This window comes from Eublepharis macularius, chromosome 18, assembly GCF_028583425.1.
Source record: "Eublepharis macularius isolate TG4126 chromosome 18, MPM_Emac_v1.0, whole genome shotgun sequence".
Lineage (NCBI taxonomy): Eukaryota > Metazoa > Chordata > Lepidosauria > Squamata > Eublepharidae > Eublepharis > Eublepharis macularius.
Genome location: NC_072807.1, coordinates 399,707 through 424,912, shown reverse-complemented (window position 1 = coordinate 424,912; position 25,206 = coordinate 399,707).

The window sequence follows — 25,206 nt, the reverse complement described above, 5'->3', positions numbered from 1 at the left end:
CCGTTGAGATGGATCCAGCTCCTCCAGCTCTGGCAGGCTGCGGTTTGAATCCAAATCTCGGAGTGCATCTTCTAGGGCCCTCACCTTGGCACAGAGCTCCGCTGCTTCTGCTTCTTTCCTGAGTGTCCGCAGCTGAGCTTCCTTTTCGGCAGCTTCCTTTACCAGTTCCTCTTCCTTCTTGGTGAATTCAGCCCTCTTGGTTGCCTCAGAAGCTTCTGCTTTTGCTTTGACTACCTCCAAAGCAAGCAAGGAGATAATAGACCAACGAGAACCGCTGCGACATTTTGAAGCTGACTTGCTGTGCCTGGACAATGAGGTCATGGAAGGAGGATAGCCTAAAAGGTTTTGCAATGCAAACATCAATGTTCCTTTCTGTGGTGTAACAGTACAAAACCTCTCATGGCACCTTCATTCAAATTTAGTATGTTTTCAAAGTTTGTTTAGGGTCTCTTTATTGCTTTTTGAACATTTGGGTCTCTCATTAAATGCTGTATCTGGAGATAACAGTACCAAGGTATCTTCACATCTAAAGATCGTTCTAGAGCAGTTTTTCCCCTAAGAGTACCTTTATGAGTGGTATCAGTTAGCGTTAACATGCCTGCTTGTTTCCAGTGAGGCTGGAATTCCTTTCCTGGAGGGAACCATGGTTGATTAGTAAACGCCTGCATTGGAGAGAAATCTGGAGCTAACTTCTTTCTCCACCTATCCCAAGTCTTTAAGGATGTATGCAGAAACTCATTTTGCTGAACCTGGATGCGGCGGATGGAAGGGTTTTAGGGCTAATACAACTTCCTTCTATGCCTATCCAACCCTCTGTAGCAGTCTTGTTTAGCATTTGAACTACATTGACTAATTTAGCTGCATGGTAGTATAATTTTAGATCTGATGTGCTTAAACCTCCCTTCTTGGAGGGATTACGTATTATTTTGAAGTTGACTCTATGTCTTTTGTAAGACCAGAGGAAATTATTTAACATTGTTTGCCATTTGTTTAGTTGTGAATCAGACAGCTCTATTGGAAGGGAATGAAAAAGAAATAAGAATCTCGGAAACACAAAACTCTTCATTAGGTCTACTCTGTCCGGCCAGGTTAGAGTTTGTTTACGCCATTGTCTCAGCTGGTTTGCAATATCAATAGTTAATTTAGCATAATTACATTGGAAAAGGTGTTTTAGTTCCAGAGAGATTTGTACGCCAAGATGTCTCCAGCTAGAGGTAACCCAGCTGAATGGGAAATTAGTTTTTATGATTTCTTTTTCCTCCTCGGAAAGTTTTATAGGGAAGAATTCAGATTTTTCTTGGTTCACACTAAGACCAGAAACTCTACTGAAATGTACTAGTGTTTTGCACACCCCTGGTAAAGATTGTATTGGACATGAAATATAGAGTACCAGATCATCGGCAAACAAGCTTATTTTATGTTCATGACCTCCCACCTGCATCCCTTTAATTTCATTATTGGTTCGTATTGCTTCAGCTAGAGGCTCTATCCCCAGTGCAAACAGCAAAGGGGACAGGGGGCAGCCTTGTCTTGTTCCTCGAGTTATGGGAAAAGAATTTGACAGTAAGCCATTTGCTAACACTTTTACTATTGGAGCTTCATAGATGCTTGATATCAACCTAAGGAATTGTTCTCCAAACCCATTTTTTTTAGCAAAGCCTGTAAATATGGAATTTCTAGGGACTCAAAGGCCTTTTCTATATTGATTGAAAGCAGTATAGAGTGGCCTGGTTGGTGTCTGCCATAATTTATCATGTTTAGGGTATGTCTGATGTTGTCAATCATATTTCTTTTTGGAATGAACCCAGTTTGGTCTGTATTTATATAGTTTGGAATAATGTTTTTCAATCTTTGTACTATCAATGAAGAAAATGTTTTAGCATCTTGATTAATCAATGCTATCGGTCTGTATGAGGCTTGGGTTGAGCGATCTTTATTCACTATTGTCGCTTCCTTCCAGGATTGGGGTAGTATGCCTTTCTCTAATATATTGTTAGAGATCGCAGTCAATGGCCCAGGTAAGCTATTAGTAAAATACTTATAGAACTCCGCAGGGAATCCATCAGGGCCAGGTGTTTTATTGTGCCGTAGATTTTTTATTATTTCTTGTACTTCATTTATTGAGATGGGTTTTTCCAACATCGCCCTATGATCTGGGGAGATTTGCTTCACGAGTTTGTTTGATTCTAGGTAGTCCACATTATTTTTCTGATCTGGTCCTCTGGTTGAGTAGAGGGATTTATAATAAGCTGCTAAAATGTGAACAATGTCTCTAGATTTTGCGTGCACTGCTCCTTTTTAGTCTCTAATATGACTGATAAAATTTGCTTGTCTTCTCTCTTTAACCTTCCAAGAGAGAAGTCTAAGTGATTTTGGGGATTTATTCCAGAATTTTTGTTTTAAATAAATTAAATTCCTCTGTATTTGGGAGGTTTCTAAGTCCTCTAATGCTCTGTGTTGGGCAAGGAGCTTTTTGTAAACTTTCCTTTCCTTATGCTTGTGTTCCTTCTCTAAAAAATCTATGTCAGCAAGTAGTTTAGTTCTAACAAGTTATCTTTCCTTTTTTGCTGTGCTGGCAAGTTGATCAGTTTACCTCGAAGAACTACCTTCATTGCATCCCAAACCACTGTTAGTGAGGTCCTCTTATCAAGGTTTTCCATAAAATTGTTTAGAATTTCTGTGTTAATTTGCTCATGTAGTACTTTATTCAATAAAATACACATGTTCAATGACCAGGTGTGGTCTTTTTTTGGTAGGCCAGAGAATGCTATACAGCATTCAATCCAAGCATAATCCATCTGAGGTTTCTGTCCAATTTCTATTTTTGTAATTTTGTTAGTTAATGAAGGAGCTGTGAGGAGATAATCTATTCTGGTATAAGTGTTAGATTTTGCCAAGAACTAAGTGTAATCTTTAACCCCTTTGTTATAAAGCCTCCACACAAATTGTATTTTTCCAAAAGGGGAGGAAGCGCAGTAATTGTTGATTTATGTTTCAAAGATTTTTTTGTAAAATGAGATTTGTCCATTTGTAGGTCAGAAACATAGTTTAAATCACCTGCTAGAATAAGATCCCCCTCTGTGAAGATTTGCAGGATGTTTAGTGTTTCCTCCAAAAAAGGAATCTGTTTGTCATTTGGTGCATAGATTGTGGCTAAGGTAACTGGATGATTATCCAGGGAGCCTTTCACAAATGGGTAATGACCTCTAGGGTCCTTTTTGATTGCTTTCAAAATAAAGTGAGCATCATTTGACATTAAAATTGCCACTCCTCTGGTCTTTGACAAACCAGGGGCTGAATATTGTTGGGAGAAATACCTTGTCTTTAAAATTCCCCCCTGTGTCAATTTAATATGGGTCTCTTGTAAAAAGACTGTTTCTGGTTTCATTTTCACAAGATTTCATGAGATTCTCTTTAGCTTTATTTTATTATTGAGACCTCTGACATTAACAGAGATAATCTTAACCACTGAAGGCATTTTTTAAGTCTAGTTTGAATATTACTGTCTAATATTTCTAGTCAGACAACAGTTATTAATGGGTGCCTTGCCCTGATAGATGAAGATACAGGTAAGGCTCTGATTGTGAGCTTTCCTTAAAGTAGGTTTAAAAGACAAAAGCTAGTTACCTGTTTTTGAATGCCTTTCAATAAAATTTGATATTAAACAACTGACTTGTGTTGGTTTCAGTGTTGCTGTGACAATTTTGATATGACAGTTGTGTATCTGTACTCACCTCCTCATATCTTTTCCCTCACCCAGACTCTCACCTCCTTTCCATTAGGATAATATGCAGAAAAGAGATTCAAGGAAATTTAGAATATTCAGTTAATGTATACAGAAAGATAACAATTAGATTTCTCTTATTATAAAGCTTAGCTTTCTTTGATAATCTCAGTGTTCAGTTAAGTGCAATATAACCAAATTTTGTAACAGAGAACAGAATTAGAAGTGTACCGTTTAATTCCCAAATCTTTCTCCTGTTTCCCACTGTTCTTAAGATCTGTTGAAGCTATTAAATTAATTATAAAGTCCCACTTTCTATTAATCCTTAGATCTAATTACCAAGGTGCATATGAGTTAACAAATTTAAACAGTAACAAAACAAGGAATGTCTAATTATAAATACTGGAGTTGATTGAAGCTCAAGAACAATGTATATTTCCCAAACTTCCCCCTCTCACATAATCTCTCCACCTCCTAAAAACACTATTAGCTGTGAAACGAGAATCCCCCCCGCTACCTCTTTGAACAAATCAGAGTATAACTATCCATGTTGCACTAAGTCTTTCCCCCTCCTTCCCTTCCTAGTTGATAAGAACCCAATCCCTGTATTATGGGTCATTCCCAATTACCCTTTTCCTCCCCCTTCCCCCTCCCTCAACTATTCCCTGTTACCTCCATGAATGAAAAGTCAATCACTCATTCCCAAGATAAATTATTTGTTAATAAAAATCACCCACTCCCTGACCCGCCCCCTCCCCTTCCCAACTACTGACTCACATGAGTGAGAAAAAATGTTCAGCACTTCCTGCCTTTTCCGTCTTTGTTGTCCACTTACCCAATATTCAGTAAGATAATAAAAGTCCTAGGTTTAGAGGGAATGTTTAGAGGGAACAATCCTCTACAGCACAATAGATCATGCCGTATTGCAGCAGCTGGAAGCTCAAATGGCTTTTACTACTCCAAACATCTGAAGACAAAAGTCAGAAACATTCTCTGCAGCAGGCTCCTATTTCAAGACAAAGAAGACGTTTTGGATGCAAACATTTCCAACACCCAAATCTTGTGAGGGTAGCAAGAATCTGTGGGCGAGGGTTGCTAGCTATGGGTTGAGAGATCCTAGAGATTTGGGGGTGGGATCAGGGAGGGTGGGATTTGGGATGGGAAAGGTGTCAGCAGGGTGTAATACCACAGAGTTGTTCCTCCAAAGCAGCCCTTTCTCTGTAGTCTGGAGATCAGTCATAATTCTGGGAGGTCTCCAGGCCCCATGTGGAGGTTGGCAACCCTAGCTGGTCCACAAAACTGATTAATAATACTTTTCCTAGATTGTAGCACCTCAGGATATGATGGGGCCCTTTACTCCCTCAGAAAGAAAACTCCTGCTTCTAGAAAAATATTAAAAGGAAGGGTTTTCCTGAAGTACTATTTTTCTATGATAAGGAAGTATTCAAACATGCTACCTCCCAGTGCACATACAAACATGACCCATTGATTCTGCCATAAAAACCGGACCTATTGCAGCGCTACAGTTTGAAATGGCTTGTGGTGATGGTCCTCAACGTGGCACCCAACCATAGCGACACAACCAGTATATTTCTGGGTGCCCACGTCCTTTTGCCCCAAAGCAAAGAGCCAGTTCGGATGTTGGTGGTGTCACTGTGTTTTTGCTGGCAGGAGGCCTAGCAAGCCTATACTTAATACCTGTTATCAGAATTCCAAAAGTGCCCCCACACTTAGCAGGTTGGAGGTCCCTGGCTTCAGACATTTGTTAGGATATAGATTATTGATTCTCTGATTGCTGCTATCACAAGGGTTGCCAGGTGTCCAGCATTTCCTTGGACTGGCCGGTGGAAATGTCCTGAAAATACCAGACCCCTGACTGGAGGGGAGGGAAGAGAAGTGGAGGAAGGGAAAGGTGTGGCATAGGAAGGAGAGGCAGCAGCGGAGGGAGAGCCCAGAAAGAGCCATGGTGGTGGAGGGAGAGCCCATCATCGCACTTTCATTTTGACACAGTGGAGGGGAGAGAAAGCTTTGGAAGCTCTGAAGTACCATTCCCCTCCACTCCTCCCACACCACAGCATGCAGGGGAGGCCAGGTTGGAGCCACAGTCAAGCAGAGGCAGCCTTGAGGGCAGTGCGGCAGAGAAGGCAAACCAGAGGAGGGGGAAGGAAGGAAGGAAGGAAGGAAGGGGGGAGAAGTGGAGGTTGCCAGATGGGGCGGGGCAGGGGATGGTGGCATGATGATGTCATTTCCAGAAGTGATGTCATCGCACTGGGCCTGAGAGCAGCACCCTCAAAGATAATTTCTGGGGTGAGTACCACTTCCCACCCTCCTCAAGGTCCAGTATTTCCTCAGAGCCCAGGCGGCCACCCTCGTTATCACCATTCACTTAATGGCTTTCTGGAACAACAAAACCCACTTCAGTTGTTTCATTTATTTATTGGTGTGCTCTCCTCATAATGAAGTATATCACAGTCTTCCTACAAGCAGACAAAAATGTGTGACAGAATGTACTTTTTAAAAAATATTCCTGAGATCAAAAAGCCTCATCCATATTTCTTGTGTACCATTATAATGATATATAAGAGACGGAACAGCTAATTGAAAATTCCTCTCGGTAACTGCCCGAGGAGATGTCTTGATCTTTTGGTTCCCAACTATTTATTTTGCTTCTATCCTTGTTCAAACAAGGAACAGAAGGTACTCTTACCAGTCTGTTATATAAGCAAGATAAGTCAGATTGCTTAGACCTTTTCACCTTGTACTGGCATGAAGAGATTGGTGTTATAACCACCATTTCAGCATAAAATCCTGTTTGGGCATACCTCCTGGAATAGCTGTGGGTTTCCTCAATCCTACACTCATACATGGTAATAATTTTCACACAGATAAAGTAATGTGCCCAAATTCTACATTTTTTATTTAGAATCAAGTGTGTAGTCTTGTTGGTTAAATAGGACTCTAGCCTGCTTGTTTGGAAAGTGAGGGCTGTACCCGGTCAGAGTCCAGTGACAGAATGTTCTTCCATACTGGAAGAAACAACTTTTCCATACAGAAAGACAGCATGTCAAGGGGAAGGGATCTAGGCCCTATATCTCCCAGGCACTCTGCTAGTTGTGTGTGTGTGTGTGTGAGAGAGAGAGAGAGAGAGAGAGAGAGAGAATATTCCATTCCATCTTCAGCCAGAAGTGATGCAATCAAGAAATTCCCTGTTGGTAAGAATTAGGCCATTGTCAAGTCCGATTGAGTGCAAAGAGATTGTCCTGCAAAACACTATATAATGCCTTTCCTTCTCAGTCATACTTCTGGGTATTGGTGTGGCAAGAAGAAAGATTTGCATTCTCTCTGACAATCTGAATTGAAAGTATAAAGAGGGAAAGCATACTATCACACAGTTGCATACAGTTGCATTTGTGCTTGGCAGAGCTCTAGAAGGTACTTCTTTGGACAACTTCCAACTGACCCTCAATCAAATTAAATAAATCAAATCAAATAAAAATACTTCATTCACTCATTTACAATGTCGAGATAATACATAGAACCATAGGGTCGAAAGGGACCTCTAGGGTCATCTAGTCCAACCCTCTGCACAATGCAGGGAATTCACAACTACCTCCTCCCCACACAAACACCCAGTGACCCTTACTCCATGCCCACAAGATGGCAAAACACCGTCAGGATCCCTAAGGGAAAATTGCTACCTGACCCCAAGGAAGTGATCAGCCTTACCCTGAGCATGTAAAAAGGGGCTACAAGAACTAAGTGCTGATGTAACCCTAACCCTAACCCTCCCTCTCATGATCTGCCTAGGTTCACAGAATCAGCGTTGCTGTTAGATGGCCATCTAGACTCTCTTTAAAAACTTCCAAAGAAGGAGAGCCCACCACCTCCCGAGGAAGCCTGTTCCACTGAGGGACCACTCTGCCAGGAAGTTCTTCCTAAAGTTTAGCCAAAAACTCTTTTGATTTAATTACAGCCCATTGGTTCTGGTCCAGTTTTCTGGGGCAATGGAAAACAACTCAGCGCTGTCCTTTATATGACAGCCGTTCAAGTACTTGAAGATGGTTATCATATCACCTCTCAAGGCCAGGCTACAAGTGACAAATGACACAGGTTGGACACTTGTCAGCTTCCCTCAGGTTTTGATGGGAAATGTAGGCATCCTGGTCTTGCAGCTTGACTCTCTATTATGTACTGAGCCTGGAGCTCAGAGTAATTCCAGACTGGAGTGATTTAGGTCAAACAATGTGCTTTATTTCCAACCAGAACAGACAGACTATCTGTAGCCAGAACCCCTCAATATATACATACAAACCCCACCACAGACTTCACCAACAACCAATAGCAACAAGCACTCTAGGATACCATCATTTGTATGAACTATATACATTATAACATATTTACAACAATGTGATTGGCCTTTATTGCTATCGGGCCATTGGCTGCTTGCCAACTGGAACCACCAATAAGATTCAGCGTCAGGAAAGCCTTATAGTTTATTCAAGCTAGGGCCAATACATAACACTCTCCAACTGCTGTCCAATAGACTTTTCAACTGTCACTTGTCCAACATTATGTCAAGCTGCCTACATTTCCCATCAAAACTTAAGGGAAGCTGACAAGTGTCCAACCTGTGTCATTCGTCACTTGAAGTTTGGCCCTCAGTTGTCTCCTCTGCAGGCTAAACATTCTGAGCTCCTTCAAGCTTTCCTCATCGTTCTTGGTCTCCAGACCTCTCACCATCTTCATTGCCCTCCTCTGGCCACGTTCCAGCTTGTCTATGTCTTTCTTAAATTGTGGTGCCCCAAATTTCACTCATATCACTAATGCAATTATTCAACCAGCAGAGGGCGTTTGAACATAGAACAAACTCTCATTTTGTCTTTTACTTTACCAGACATGGAATGAAGTGAGAGAAATCAGAATAAACCGACTCTGGTCATTGTCTCCATAGGTCAAGAGATCTTCCACAGGTGTTTTGTGGGGGAGGAGATAAACATAGCAGATTACACTAAAATTAATTCTTACTATTTTGCATTGATAAATAATGCACCCATCCAGTACACTTTCAGTAACATCCTAAGGAGAGTTACACCTATCTGAATTGAATTGGATTCAATTCAATTAAAATTGTTAGTTTTTAATATTATGAGCAAGGGCCAAACCAGGTGTGGTTATTCATGAGAGATTCCTATAGGGTTGCCTGGCAGGAGGGGAGGACCCAGCACTCACATTTAGTTTATTCCTTGTGCGTGTGCACTCCTGAACCGGCATGATGACATCACTTCCAGGAAGTGACATCATTGAGCAGGACTGGGAGCACATGCATGCTTTGCTGGGGCTGATTGAGGCCCCAAATGGATCCGATTTGAGGCCCAAATTGGCTTATGAGTGCTCTTGGAGCATCATGGCCTGGGAGTGCATCTGGGAGGCCTGCTCCCCCGCCTTCCCCTCCCCCCTGCTGGCCAGGTGAGTGGTGGCGGGTGGTGGCGGGTGGGAGTGGTGGATCTCCTGCTATTACCAGGGGAATGGCAACCCTCAATTCCTAACACCTGCCTCCCTCCCCCACCCCCAGCAAACATAGTTTCTGGGAACAGGTTAATTCAGAAAGATGATGCAGGAGAAAAGAGTTAGGAACCCACTCCTCCGGCAGTATTTGTCTAATTAAATAAGTGGCCACATGATTGCTTTGAAGTAACCACAAACTAAAACATGGTGATCCTGACCATGGGACTCTCATATCGTACCTAGACAGGACCTTAAGGGTAATAAAACTGGAAGCCTGTTTATTCACCTCCTCTAATTTGTTCAGTCCTCTAGTGTGCAACTTAAAACATTGCTCAGTAACTCCAAAAAGTTGTTGATAACCAGTATTTTAACCCATTAATTGATTACACTGAAGCCAGTTTTTTGAAACCTCAGCATAAGAGTATTTTTGACATACTGAGGTGAATCCAGCCATTCTTCTCAGCAAAGTTTGAGATCTTCCTCTAGTCTAAGGAGCCTTTCTCTGGGGCAGGTGGCTGTACAGCTGGTGAATGAGCCACTTTGATTAGGAGAATGAGGGTTTTTTTGGCTAGAGGAAGATCTCAAACTTTTCTGAGTAGAATGGAGGAATTAGGGTTACCAAAGCTGTGTGGGTTGGGGCCCGGGTGCTGGGGCATGGAGAGGTGTGATAGCATCATGAGCATGATGATGTCTCTTCCAGAGAAAACCTGGGCACGATGGTGAGTAGATCTAGGAATTGCTGGAAACTCTATGGTAAAATCATAGAGTTTCCAGCAATTCTTAGAGCTACCCACAGTTACTTCTTGATTTTCCACCAAAATGATATCACCACACTTGCAATGCCATTAGAGGTCAGGATGGGGAATCTCTTGTCCCTACTGGGGGCTTGGCAGTCCTAGGCAGGATCTACCACATTGAAGGTAGTATAGAATTATTTACAATTTAATAAACTCCAAGCTAGCAGAAGGAAAGGCTGTCTGTAATATCTATTCCAATTCCCAATTATCAGATCCAAAATAGTTTAAAAATATTCTCCACCACTTAAAACTTGCCCCCATCATTTAAAGCTAAATCTGCCAGACAAAAATTGGCTGCCTTATTTTTCCTCATTTTTTTAATTCACACACTATTATCTGAATGCACTTGCACAAATACACTTGTGATTTTTCTAGTCTACCTGTGAACATGACAGTCTGGCATTTTTGTAGGTTGCCCATGTTTGATGAAGAGCTTAAATGCCCAGATGACCAGAAATATCAACAATGGTTGTGTTATATTATTAGGACAAACAAAGTCGGGAGCCTGCATTTGAGTTCTCCATAACTCTCCTTTGGGATGAATAAGATAAAAGGAAAAGTGTTAGAGCGAGTGTAAAACAACGCTGCAGAATAAACGCTGAGCTGATTCGAGAGGCAAAAGCTTTATTTGAGGAAGTTACATACTTGATAGTAAAGAGGAGAGAGAGAGATCCTTGCTATCTGACTACATCTTGCAGAGAGAGAGAGAAGAAGTGTGGCGGGAGAGAGAAGAAGCAGGATATTGCCCTATTTAGCCCAATAGGAGACAAGACAAGGAAATGACCCCCAGGAAACAAGAGAGGTGCTACTCTCACTGTCCTAACTAAGTGACCCTTGCTGCTCCCCCTGCATGGTAGGCTCTTCTTCCTTCTTGCTGCTGCAGTACACCAGACATTGCTATTTCTAACAAAAAGAAGGGAGAGGAAAGGGCAATGGTGTTTCTGTGACCTTGAGGGGAAAGTTGCGAAGCCTGAGGTTTGAAACAGCTTTGAGGTGGAGAATAGGAAGGGCTATGCAGAAGTAATTACCTGAGCTGAGGCAGAAGCACCTGAGCTGAGGCAAGAGCACATGGTGGAGAGCTGAAGCTAGAAGGTAAGGGTTTGTTGTCTTTCTGCCTTTTGCCTTCCCTAGCTACTGTGTGAGAAGCTGAGCGTGAGTGGTTCTGGGTAGCTTGCTAGAGAGTGGTTCTGGTTAAGTTCTGTGTGAGGCTGTTGGGGGCTGAGTGAATTGCTGTGCTTTGCAGCTGGTTGCTGTTGCTCGTGGTTACAAGCCCCGCCCCCTAGTGTCCTGGGGCCCTGCTGGGCTAGGCAGGAAGTGACATTTTGAAACAAAAGGCTCCTCCTCGCCAGAGGGAGAGAGCTAAAGGGCTCTTGGCCTGTGGCTCTTAGCCTGGGGATCTGCCTGGGGGACCTGAAACTCTGCTAGTATACTGGTTCTGCTAGTACTCTAGGTATATCTGGAAGGCAATCATGTCTACTGAAGCCCCCTTCGCAGTCACCTGCATGGAGTGTGCCATGTTTGTTTTCCTCCCAGAAGAGAAGACAGAGTTCACTTGCCAGAAGTGTAAGCTGGTCAGACTTTTGGAAGAAAAGGTTCAGAGCCTGGAGGAGAGGATCACCACCCTTCAGGAGATCAAGGAGGGAGAGGATTTTATTGACAACAGCCTGGGGGCTCCGCACAGCCAAGAAGAGGAAAGTCAAGGAGGAGGAGAAAGAGTCGACCTCCCTTCTGAGCCTCCTCTCAGATCTACGGTACAAACCCGAAGGCGTCAATGAAGAAGATGCTCTGGTCCACTTGAGCTCAAGAATCGCTTTGAAGTGCTAGAGATGGTGACGGAGGTGACAGTGGAAGGAGAACCGCAAAGATCTGGAAGAGGGAGTGCAGAAGACATGGGGCCACATGGAAGTGGAAAAAATCGGAAGGAGGTAGTCATTGGGGACTCCTTGCTCAGGGGTATGGAACGCCATGTCTCTGGGCCAGATCCCCTATTCCGAGAGATGTGTTGCTTGCCGGGAGCCAGAATTCAGGATATTACCGACCGGCTGCCGAAACTCATCAAGCCTGCTGATAAGTACCCGTTTGTGCTGATTCATGTGGGAACGAATGACACGGCTTCGAATACTGTTGCAAGAATTAAAGAGGCTTATGAAGCCCTTGGAAGGCAGTTGAAGACATTGGGGGCTCAGGTGGTATTCTCTTCTATCCTTCCAGTCACAGGAAGAGGAGCACGCCGGGAGCGGATCATACTTGAGGTGAATCGCTGGCTGAGATGGTGGTGCCGGCAGGAGCGCTTTGGGTTCTGGGACCATGGGATAGGTTTTCTTAGAGAAGGCCTTCTAGCACATGATGGGCTTCACCTCTCAAGGGCAGGGAAGAAAACGTTTGGAACAAACCTAGAGAACTTCATCAGGAGAGCTTTAAACTGATGCCGCAAGGGGCAGGGGACGATCGACATGGCGACTTCAATGATGAAGGGAACACAGTGGGGACCCACCTGGGCAGGAAAGGTCAAACAAAGGTACAAGGCTACAAGTGTCTATATACCAATGCCCAAAGTATGGGCAATAAGAAAGAAGAGCTTGAGCTTCTATTGCAAACAGAGGTCTATGATATAGTAGGAATTACTGAGACTTGGTGGGATGATTCCCAAGACTGGAATGTGCTAGTGGGTGGGTATGAGTTGTTCAAGAAAAACCGGAAGTGTAAAAGAGGTGGTGGAGTGGCGTTGTATGTGAGGAGAGGGCTTGATTGTCAAGAAGTTATGGAGAATGGGGCGGACAGCCCGGTGGAAAGTATATGGGTAGAAATAAGGAGAGGAAGGACAAAAGGTATTATTGTTGGAGTCTGCTACAGACCACCTGACCAGCAAGAAGAAATGGATGCTGCCCTCTTTGAACAGATTGGTAGAGTATCCAGACATCAGAACCTTGTAATTATGGGTGACTTCAACTTCCCTGATGTGTGCTGGGAGACAGGCTCAGCAAAGCGTCATGAATCACGCAATTTCCTGACCTGCCTGGCTGATAACTTCCTTTTTCAAAAGGTGGAGGAAGCTACAAGGGGTTTGGCCATACTAGACTTGATATTAACCAACAGGGAAGAATTAGTAGATGAGATGAAGGTGGTGGGGACCTTAGGGGGAAGTGACAATGTCCTTCTTGAATTCCAGTTGCTGTGGGGGGCCAAGGAATTTCATAGCCAGACTCGTAGGTTAGATTTTTGTAGGGCCAACTTCGATGAACTCAGAGACTTGATGAGAGTCATTCCGTGGGGGAGTGCGCTGGAAGGGAAAGGAGCGAGTGAAGGGTGGGCCATTCTCAAACACGAGCTTTTGCAAGCTCAAGCCCTCACTATCCCGGCAAGACGGAAACATGGTAAGGGCTCCAAGAAACTGATGTGGATGAACAGAATGCTCCAGAATAAGCTAAGGGAGAAAAAGGAAATGTTCAGGAAATGGAGAGAAGGACAGACCTCTAAAGAGGAGTATATGAGGGTTACTAGGTACTGCAGATCAGCCATCAGAGAGGCCAAAGCTCAGTACGAGCTGGGTCTGGCCAGGAGGGCTCGCTACAATAAGAAAAACTTCTACAGATATGTGAGAAGCAAACGCAAGGTAGAAGAGGCAATTAGACTGCTGTTGGGAGTAGATGGAGAAACTCTGATGCAGGACAGAGAAAAAGCAGACAGGCTTAATGACTTTTTTGCCTCTGTTTTCTCCCTGAAGAACTCAGGCACATCTAGAGATAGTAGAAAATGTGGCAGGACACCTGAGAGGCTAATTGACATTGACAGAGAGGTAGTGGAGAGGAATCTGGTTGCACTGGATGAGTACAAATCCCCTGGGCCGGATGGGGTGCACCCAAGAGTGCTGAAAGAACTTTCCAGAGAACTTGCAGAATCCCTGTCCATCATCTTCAAGGCCTCCTGGAGGACTGGGGATGTGCCACAAGATGGGAGAAAAGCGAATGTTATCCCAATCTTTAAGAAAGGGAGGAAGGATGACCCGGGAAACTACAGGCCGGTCAGTCTGACTTCTGTTGCTGGGAAGATATTAGAGCAGATTTTAAAGGGATCAATCTGTAAGCATCTGAAGGACTGCTCGGTGATCCGGGGAAGTCAGCGTGGTTTTGTTTCTAACAGATCTTGCCAGACCAACCTGGTTTCCTTCTTTGATCGAGTGACCAGCTTACTGGATCGGGGGAACTCTGTTGACGTGATTTATCTGGATTTCAGTAAAGCTTTGGATAAGGTCCCCCATGACATTCTGATGGGCAAACTGGAAGACTGTGGAGTAGACTATAGGACAGTTCGGTGGATAGGGAACTGGTTGGAGGACCGCACCCAAAGAGTGGTGGTCAACGGTGTCCGGGGTCTGAGCCCCAGCCCCCAGACTTGACAAGAGGGAACAGCAGGGGACAAAAGGGTGGCAGCAGCTCCACCCCCCAAGCCGGCAACCAGGGCCAGAACCTACCTACTCCATGGGGAAGGGGCAAAAGGCCAGTACCTCAGAGGAGTGGAGGGGGCAAGGAGAAACCAGCCAGCCCCACCCTCCAGGGGGAAGAGAGGGGGCTAAGCAGGCCGGAGGGAAAGGGACACAGCAGGGAGAAGGTGGGTCCAGCAGCAGCAGCAGCAACCCAAGCAGAGCCCTTACCTGGCAGGGAGAGGACGCCGCCGCTGCAGCCCAGAGCCACACCATGGCTAGAAGACAGCAGCCTGGCTCAGGAGTTGCTAGAAGCCAAGCCTCTCCAGGGGGGGCTGCCACAGGCATTCTGGGGGAGGAGATGGGTAACCCCGCCCAGCATTGCTGAGCAGGCAGCGCAGAAGCTGGCTAAGGCAGCTCCTCGTGAGCAGGGCCAGGCAAGCCCAATAGCACAGAGGCTGGCTGGGGCAGCTCCTCGTGAGCAAGGCCAGGCAAGCTCAGTAGCTCAGAGGCTGGCTGGGGCAGCTCCTCGGGAGCAAGGCCAGGCAAGCCCAATAGCACAGAGGCTGGCCAGGGCAGCTCCTCGTGAGCAAGGCCAGGCAAGCTCAATAGCACAAGGGCTGGCTGGGGCAGCTCCTCGTGAGCAAGGCCAAGGAGCCCTCAGCTGGGGATGGCTCGCACTCAACCCCACCCTGCCAGCATGGCAAAAGGGCCCAGGAGGGATTAGTGGTTGGAGGGAAACACCTGGAGGAATGCACAGCTGGGCCCAGTCAGGAGAGGGAACAAGCCTGGAAGGAGGGCGGGGTGGAGAAAGGAAACCCTATAAAGGGTGGCTGGGAAGAGCTCTGTGGTGGTGGGTGTGAGTGAGGAGTGATGATGTGGAGTGAGAGCAGTAGGATGCAAGGGTGGAGGCTGGGAGGAGAGTTCTGGAAGGAGGAGATGGAGGACACAGAGGGTAAGCAGGCCAGGTTGAGCAGGCCAGCGAGTGGACTGAGAGGGAGTCTGGGTGAGGTATACCGCCCCTCCTTCCACAGAGCAGGGTCCTGCAGAGTCCCTGTTCCCCCTGTGACGTCAGGAGCAGACCGCCCAGTGCCATGCCCAGCGGCAGCTGCGGCAAGCCCTGACAAACGGCATTTCATCAGATTGGAGGGAGGTGTCCAGTGGGGTGCCACAGGGCTTGGTTTTGGGCCTGGTACTTTTCAATATTTTTATCAATGATCTGGATGAAGGAGTGGAAGGGCTGCTCATTAAATTTGCTGATGATGCCAAATTGGGAGGGGTAGCAAACACCCAAGAAGATAGAATTAAAATCCAACAAGACCTGAATACTCTGGAGAAGTGGGCAGCTGTGAATAGGATGCAATTCAACAAAGACAAGTGCACAGTATTACATCTGGGCCACAAAAATGAGAAGCACAAATACTGGATGGGGGATACACTTCTGGGCAGTAGTATATGCGAAAGGGATCTTGGGGTAAGAGTGGACTGTAAACTGAATATGAGCAGTCAGTGTGATGCAGTGGCAAAAAAGGCTAATTCAATCCTGAGTTGTATCAATGGGGCCATAGCATCGAAATCGCAGGAGGTCATAGCCCCTCTCTATACTGCCTTGGTCAGGCCACACCTGGAGTATTGTGTGCAGTTCTGGAGGCCTCACTTCAAAAAGGATGTGGACAAAATCGAGAGGGTGCAGAGGAGAGTGACAAGAATGATCAGGGGTCTGGAGACTGAGCCCTACGACGAAAGGTTGAGGGCCTTGGGAATGTTTAGTTTGGAGAAGAGGAGGTTGAGGGGGGACATGATTGCTCTCTTTAAATATTTGAAAGGCTGTCATTTGGAGGAGGGCAAGGAGCTGTTCCAGTTGGCAGCAGAGGGTAGGACGCGAAGCAATGGGCTAAAACTACATGCAGAAAGGTACCGGCTGGATATTAGGAAAAACTTTTTCATGGTTAGAGTAGTTCAAAAGTGGAATCAGCTGCCTAGGGAGGTGGTGAGCTCCCCCTCACTGGCAGTTTTCAAGAAGAGGCTGGATGAATACTTGTCAGAGATGCTTTAGGCTGATCCTGCACTGGGCAGGGGGTTGGACTAGATGGTCTGTATGGCCCCTTCCAACTCTGTGATTCTATGAATTATATTAGACTGTGCGAGGTGCAGAACACATTTCAGGTGACCCCAAGGCTTACTAAGACAGTGGAATCAACAATGGTTGTTCTCTATTTATGCAGATTAACCCAATGAAGTCTGCCTGAGATCTCTTGCACACATACTAAGAGTGTTATAAACTGCGGGCTGTAGGTCTTCCCAGCCAGGGCCAATTTCATCTCACTGTTGCAAAACTGAAAGGAGCCGCACGCTACATCTTGGAGTAGCAAATTACATGCAGACACCAGACACATCACGTGGGGTTAAACCAGAGTTATTAAAAGCAGATCAGCAGCAAACTGGTAATTCTCTTTCAACTCCACTCCCCAGATTGTGTGGATCAAATCTAAAGCAGCTTGTGGTGTTACCCAAAGGGAAGGTCTCCTCGTGAGTTGTGGGGAATTAGCAGCAAGGAGAAGGCAGCAAGAGGAGATATCTGAGGGATCTCCACCTATGTATACGAGGATTGTCCTAGCTAGAGAACTCCTTTGCAGACAGAACCAGACAGATGTTTCAACCAAAAAGGGGATTTTTATTGAAAACAACAGAGTTCAACAGCACACAACACACATACACAGCATGCATTCAGAGCTGACTGGAAAGCAGTGGTGCAAGTTGGATAGAGCTTGAAGGATTGGCCTGCGCTTCAAGGTGGAGGGGCTTGAACAGAGGTTTGAGGGTGGATGCCGGATCCAAAGCATACACACAGTTTCGGGCAGAGGGGTGGCCTAATTTATCCCATGGATCCTACCCGGGGGGCAAGGCTGCATCTTCTACCTCAAAAACAAAAGGCTGAGTGGTTGATCTCGGGGTGGGACAAAGGATTGTGAAGTTGTCTCCAAGACAAGACAAAGAGTTGGCAAACTGTCTCCAAAGTGGGACAATAAGCCAGTAAACCATCTCCAGGGTGTAACACTAGGAGGGTATAACTGGGTTATACCCAGGCGGGACTAAAGTTATCAAATTATGAATGAAAACCCGTGAGGTGGAAGGGTAAAGCTATCAGTTCTCTGAATTGCTTAACAATAAGAAAGTGGTTACGGTAAGATTGATAGGACGGGTTGTGTTGATTCATTCAGGAACTCTGGCAAGGCCCTACTGTGTCAGGATCCTTAGCACACCTCTAGGGCGTGGGAGGGGTGAGCTGTCATTCCCCACGTCTCCACATTCTGTCTCCCGGGCGGGATCTGGCTTGCCTGCTTGGGCAGCAGCTTCCATGTTTTCCTGCCTGCTTGGGCAGTAGTTTAGTGCTTGAAGCACATTCAGAGAAGGGGCTCATGGCATAATCATAATCATAAGCTTTCTAATATTATGGGGGCGGTTCTGACCGCTAACAGGAGAGGATGCTTCAATGAGGGCAGGACTCGGCATGGTTAATGTTGCTGCCCCTTGCTTTTCGCTGCCTGCACATAATTTGCCACAAGGTGAGTCCCACACGATCCCCCCCATGACGAACTGCTGCAAAGTTCAGTCGCTGCTGCCCAGAGCCAAGGGAGTCTCCTCCTCATACAGCCCTGGCCATACAGCTGACGAGCGGCCAGTTGAGTGAACTCCATTCACCCTTTCCTACCTGTCTTACCCACACATTCCTGCCAACCTCCCCAGCTGAAGTTAGGCTTATTTATGCTAACAACCCATCCCAGACTAACTGTGTGAATAAGAGGAAAAGGGGCTCCATCCTGGCCAGCGTGATAGATCCCACCCCCATATTCCCTCCTGGTCCCAATGTGACCAACTAGTTCATACTGTCAAGCCCTTGAATCAGAGTAGGGCTATCCAGCCTCCCATTGTAATGAGAGGCCTCCCTCCAGCAGCCTTCATTGCAGTCAACAGTCCAAGCAGTAGTAGGAGAAAAAACACATTGGCTTCATGTGAGCTATGATGTCATTTCTGACTATAATCATAGAGTTTCCAGCAATTCCTAGATGACCTGATGTCACCTCTGGGGTTTTCCTGGAATTGGTGTCATGGTACACACACCACTCCCCCCACCATGTCCTAGTCCGCAAACTCTCACAGTTGCATGGACAGGAAACCCTACATGAGAGAGAGGGCAACATCAAGTGAAAGCCTGCCATGGAGGAGTTCCTCTAAATATCTGCTCTGAAGCCCCTTCCTCTTTGTTCCAAATGACTACCATTCCCATGATGCCTTTCCCTCATTCCTTTCAAGGTGTGTTGAGGGGGGGACTGCCCTCCACCCTCTATTCTGGACAGGAAATGAAATTCTGCACAAAGTGAAGACGTTTTTAAAGGGTTTTTAAAATTCAGGGTCTATCAATAGCTGCGAGTCATAACTGCCAAATGGAACTTACAATTCTGGGTGGTTTCCTGGAAGCATTGGTAGAGAGGGGCACTGATGGAAACAGGGTGCGCTAGAACAGAGAGTGTGATTTAGCAGGGCCAACTTGTGCTATGTTCATCCCCACTTGCTTAAAACACACCCGCAAGCTCAAGTACAGAAGTGTGAAACTGCTATTAGGTGCTCCTCTCCTGAGCCCAGAAGAATCAGCTTCTAGAGCAATTTGTGTAATGAATGACGAGGTACAGCAGCAAGTACAATAATTTAATTGTCAAATTCCTCTGCTGGTGTATGTTTATACCTTTTGAACAAACTCAGTGATTTGTGAGCTTTGGACCTGATACAATTTCAACACCAGGTGACCCGGCTGGGAATCTGACTGTGCCGCACCTGCCAGTATTTGTGTGGTGTGTGCTAGTTTACTTTTTATCGCATTCCTTTAGCAGCTTCAACCGTTCCTGCATTCTGATTCAGACTCTCCACCTATGGTTTTTTTTTTTAAAAAAAAATAAGAAACCAGAAAATGTGTTCCAAAGGAAATCATGACTAACCTGGCCATTATATCAGTTTCTGCTTCCCTAGAACTGGAAAAGGAATGGGAAAGTGGAGCTAAATTGATAAACAAAGGCAAGCGCTTCTTTAATTTAGAGGAGAAAAGACGCTGCAGGACAGCTCAGTGAGAAACAAGGGAGATCATGCATCTCCATAAGTCTACCAAAAGCAAAGGGCAGGGCTTGTGCAGCCTCAATTTTCCTCTAGCTGTCATGGAAAGGGAGAGGAGGGTTTCACCCTTCAAACTGTGTTAGGTTTTGCTACATGAAATTGTGCTTTGTCCTTTGTTCTTAGCATTTTGAAAGAGAAAAGGCGATCCTGCAACCTGGATTTTATGGACAAAGGTGTGTGATTGTAACATCTTCTATTTGAGCCCTAAATGAGAAAAGTTCAAGAAGAACAGCGACTGACTCTTCAAGGAGGGGATGTCAGGGAGTTCAAATTAAGTGCTCAGTTCAAATATCTTTGGCAAGCAATGTTTCTGGAAGGCACTGAAGGGCACAATATGTGAGCACTAAAGAATTAGAACCATCTGGAATGCATTGTTGTGAGTGTTAACAATTGCCTGGGTCTCCTGGGCACTTGAATGTGGTTCCACTGGTACTGGAGCCTGCATCTGTTTTTCTTGCCATTAAGAGCAACACTGCAATTTCCCTTGTTCAGCCCAGCCTTAATTACAGCCGGATCTGCGATTGCAGCACCGCATCACAGTTTCCAGAGGCCATCTGGGCAGTGCCGTCTACTCAGAAATCAAGGCAGGGCCAGCGTGGCATAGTGGTTAGACCGTTGGACTAGGATCTGGCCGCCCCGGGTTCAAAACCTTGCTCTGCCATGAAACTTGCTGCATGATTTTGGGCAAGTCACACCCTCTCAACCTAATGTACTGCAAAAAGTGGTTCTGCGCATAGGTGAACTACGTATGCTGTTTGGAGCTTCTTGGAGGAAGGAAAAGATTAAAATATACCAAATAGCTATATAGGAAATGCAGTGTTTACCAGGCATGGGGGGTCCAGCAATGTTATGGGGTGGGGCCAGGAGATTTCACACTGAATTGTTGCATTAATGGTAGTATTTCCACACACCACTTGGTGTCTGTGTGTGTAGTTACAATCGAGTACTTTTGAAGATATGGGCTATTTACCAGCCTAAAAAGTAAAAATTACATGGACATTAACTGTGTGCTGTGTAAAATGGAGTTGAGCTTTTAGTGTCCATTATTGCCCCCCATCTACAATTTACATGGCCAGTAGCTGCTACAAGCAGTTATGCATAGAAGTCTAAGAAAAAGCCATATATCTGCCGTGTTGCATACCAGCAGCTATCCAGGGGAAAGTGCTTTGCTTATCATCATACTAACAGTCCTTTGTAGATTTAATTAATGTATCTGCATTCTTCTCTCAAGAGAAGTTTCAGAGCAAAAGATTGTTGAGAAAGATTCTAAATGTTTAGGAAAGTTGGGGGCAGGTAAGGTACCAATTGATCAGAGCTTTAATTGCTAAGAAGAGAGATTCCTGCCAGCAAATTACTCCCTCCAACTAATAATTTATCCCCAGATACCTGGCTGAGTGCAACTGGGCATTCATTCTTTGCCGCCGCCCCCTCACCCCCTTTTCCCAGTTTGCACTTGATGGATACAGAAACAGGCATGATCTCTTTTTCTTCAAAGTTATGAGTTCCTTCAGATTTCCTTCTGAATTATGAGACGCTGGGGTGCTCAAGTGAGACAGCAGGGAATTTTAAGGGGTGCATAAAGTTTCAATAAGTCCAGTATAATTTCTCAGAGGGGTTTCATTGTACATTACAAAATGGGCTTGAAGCAGCTTAAGAAATTCTTCACATCTAAATTTCTCCCTTAGTACTGAGTTCTTGGAATTCCAAATCTCATTTACAGAGCGCTACAGAGTGCTCTGCCACTTTTCCATTTTTATTTCTATTAAGTTTCAGTGTGTCCAGTTAGCTGTAATTTTGTTTTATAGTTAGTACAAAACCCAGCATTCGGGGTCCTTACTGGGATGCCCCTCTGTGATCATTTTAAACCAGTGTCATGTCATCTGTGCTGGCTTCGGATTTGTTTCTGGGCCCACTACAAGGGGCTTTTTAGAGTTTTAAGGCTTTAAAAAGCTCGGACCCCCAGAACCGGAAGGACAGCCTCCGCCCACATTCTCTGATCCAGGACTTGAGATCCGAGCAAGGGTCCTTCCTCAGCGAGGCAGCCTTCTCTGGCGCTCAGTGGGCTGGGACCTGAGGAATCTCTCCTTCCCACAACTCATGGAACCCCATCCTCCAGGACCGGAGAGCGACCAAGTTCATGAAGGCTTTCCAGGGGGGTTTAAAATCTCACTTATACTGAAAGGCCCTTTAACCAGGCTAGATTGATCTTCTCAGATCTCAGAAGTTAAGCAAGGCCAACCGTGGTTAGTACCTGGATGGGAGACCACCAAGAAAGCCCAGGGTTGCTATGCAGAGACAAACTTTAACAGCAAACCACCTCCGCTCATCTCTCGCCTTGAAAACCCCATGGCAGGTGCCCCTGGTGCCCGCCAATGGCGGACAACCTCCTGGTGGTTTGCCCACTTGCCCACTGGTGGCCAGTGGGAGGTTCCCAGCAGCCCAGTGATCGCAGGCATCCCAGGCACAGGAGCAGCGCATGCACACCCAGCAGAGGCGATGACATCCGTTCCAGAAGTGACACCATCGCGCCAGCCACAGGGGTGCTCCCGCCCCTCACTTGGGGCTGATTTTGGTCCTGATGGGGCTGATTTTCAAACAATTAGCCCCTTGCAAAGTGTGGGGAGACGCCCGTGGCTGGCATGATGACGTCACCTCCAGAAGTGACTGCGCCCCCACACACCGGGAGGGCACAGGGACCGGGAGACCCTCGTGCTCCATAAGTGGGCGGTGACTTGACAGCAGTTTCCACTACCCCCAAGAACTATGGTTGCCAGCTCCAGGTTGGAAAATTCCTGGAGATTAGGGGGGGTGGAGACTGGAGAGGAGGGGTTTGGGGAGGGGAGGGGAGGGACTTCAGACGACCCTGTTTGGGGGCTGGTTGGCCACTGTTGGAAACAGGATGCCTGACTAAATAGAAACCCTGGCCTGACTCAGTGGAGCTATTGTTAAGCTCATATGCCTTGGTTCTGCTGAATGTTTTAAAACATTATGTCTTCTTCTTGCACTCTATGAACATTTTCAGCTAGTTTCGTTTTCAGCAGCAGCCTGGGAGAGGGTTGTTGAGTTTGGGTGGCTGCCCACTGTAAGAAATCTTTATCTTTTTGCAGTTCATGCTTTCCTTTCTCCTCACTCAAATCACAGAGTTCCTAAAGACTTGAAAACATTCTGTTCTCAAGTATCCACCTGCCAAGTTCTGCTGGGGGCCGGAACCGGCTCTGCTGGCCTTACATTGCCATTTGGTGATTACTTTGACGCAGTCAAGCCAGGGATGCCTTGGAAGGGACCAGTCATGAGATGCAGCAGAGGATGGCATATGAACTATAGCTCAGCAAAACCATACCCATTTCCTCTGCAAATTTGGCAGGGGTTTCTCTTTGTTTGTGAGTTCATTCAAACAACCCTTTGAGCATCAAGAAGCTCTAAGTCATGCAAACATTCATTTAAATTTCTTCTTAAAAGAATGTGTTTCTTTTCGCAGTCAATTATGCCACGGTGCAGACTCGGCCACTGGTTTCTATTCATCCCAGTCCTCCATCCTTCACCCCCCCCCCCATGTAGCATGCATGTAGGATTGCCAACCTCCAGGTGGAGCCTGGAGAGCTCCTGGAATTACAACTGCTCTCCAGACTACAGAGGTCAGTTCACTTGGAGAAAATGGCTGCTTTGGAGGGTGTTATGGCATTATACCCTGTCAAAGCCATTCCTCTTTGCCTTCCCCAGGCTCCACCCTCAACTCTCCAGGAATTTTCCAGCCCTGAGTCAGCAATCCTACCTGCAGGCTTTACAGGTTTTTTGAGAGCCTTGCAATTGACTGGACATTTTGATGACTCTCCCAGTTTTGTTTCAAATGTAGTCAGTATAATATGAGAACTGAGAGAGACAGAAAAGTGGGCCAGTGTCCTCAAAAGTAAATAGAGCACTCTCTGAGGTGACTCAGATAAAGGTCAGACCTCTCTTTTTGCCCATAAAATGCAAGTTGCTGGCTCAGGCAGTCTCAGGACCATGTGAAGAGGTTGCATTTACAATTCAAAAGCAGATCCCTGTTTTGTTACAAGCATCGTAAAAGGAAAATATATAGTTTCAACAGACACATCTTTGCTCCTTCAAACTTTTAATAGAAGACTGGAAAGCCGTGGCTGAAGGCCTGTGATCAAATGCCCTCTCCCTTCCCGGCACTCTCCCAAGCAAACTGGGGCTGCACAGGCTGCCAATTGTTGTCTTGTGTGTTTGAGCCCCAAGTCACCAGGAAGTCGGCTTGGGTATCTGCAGAAGGTGTCCCGTTTCAGCCACACTGTGCTTCCTTTTGTCGGAAATTAGCAAAAATTGTTTGTCTTCTGCTGTTTTCAAAGCTTTGCCTTCCACCTGTATTTGGTTGAACTTAAAAAGCATTTCAAGGCTATGGTGCCCCAAAGGAAAATAAGGGTAACCGTGGGACATGCGTTTGTTCTCCTATAGCTGCCCATAGTCGCTTTCAGGTTGTGCCCAGAAGTGAAGTACCAGCTCAGAGGCTGGGGGCATTTTTTCTTTATTTTCTCCAGAGCAGAGGCTGCCCGTGGAAGCAATCAGTGGGAGGGTCTTCAGGTCTCTTCAAGGAAACGGGAACATTTTGTGCCTCTGCTAGCGTACTTCCAACGCTATGTTCCCTTCCCTAATTAGAAACAAAAAAAGAATGCAGTTGGTAGAGGGTGTTGTGAGTCCAAATTATTCACTCTGGGATTATGATATGCAGAAATGTTAGACGACAAACATTTGTTCAGATTATCTTTGTGCTATTTAAAACAAGCACTACTAAAAAACCCCTCTCCTCTGGGAATAATATTGCCATATGCTGAGTGTGATCTCCCTTAGACAGAACTAAGTGAGGAAGGGTGAGCAGTAGCCTGAGTCTACTTTGAGAAAGCACTGCAAGCCCCATAGGTCAAGGTTTGGCAAAGGTGGGTGTATCATATGGTTGATAATGCTGTAAAAACGTAGAGGTCAAGAGTTGCGCAAGGCTAGCGCATAATTTTAATCTCTGGGAGTTCGAATTTAGCTAAAATCTTAAGGAACTTCCATCTTCCCCACCTTCCACAAGTAGTACACATGGTCAAAATTTGTGGTTCTGGTGAATTACAGACCTTGGTGTATATCCAAACATTTATGGGCTTCAAGGAGCGGAACCTTCCTCCTTCATGCTACCATGTTTAGACACCACTGCCTCCCCCCATTTTGTTCTTAGGGGTCAATGGAGCCACAGAAACAGCATAGCAATAAAGTGTAGGCTTGCATTGGGAGGTGGAGCTAGGCAGAAATTGTCACTGTGCTTTCAAAAATCAAAATATTCGTAAGTTTTCAGAATAGTATGGCAGAATTCATAATACTATCAGGTGTGTTGGCATCACCTGTCATGTCCAACAAGACCCTGTGTAATGTTTGTATTCTGATGCTCTGGGTATCACTAAAGGCTGAAGTTATTTCTTGATGGTGAGGTGGAAGTATGCAAGGGAAGGGCTGTCTCCACTGTTACCTGTATCTGTTCTCCTACCCTCCTCTCGCCTGAGCCTGGGAAGAGGCGCTTGCGCGGACACCCTCATGACCTTGAGACTTTTTCTACA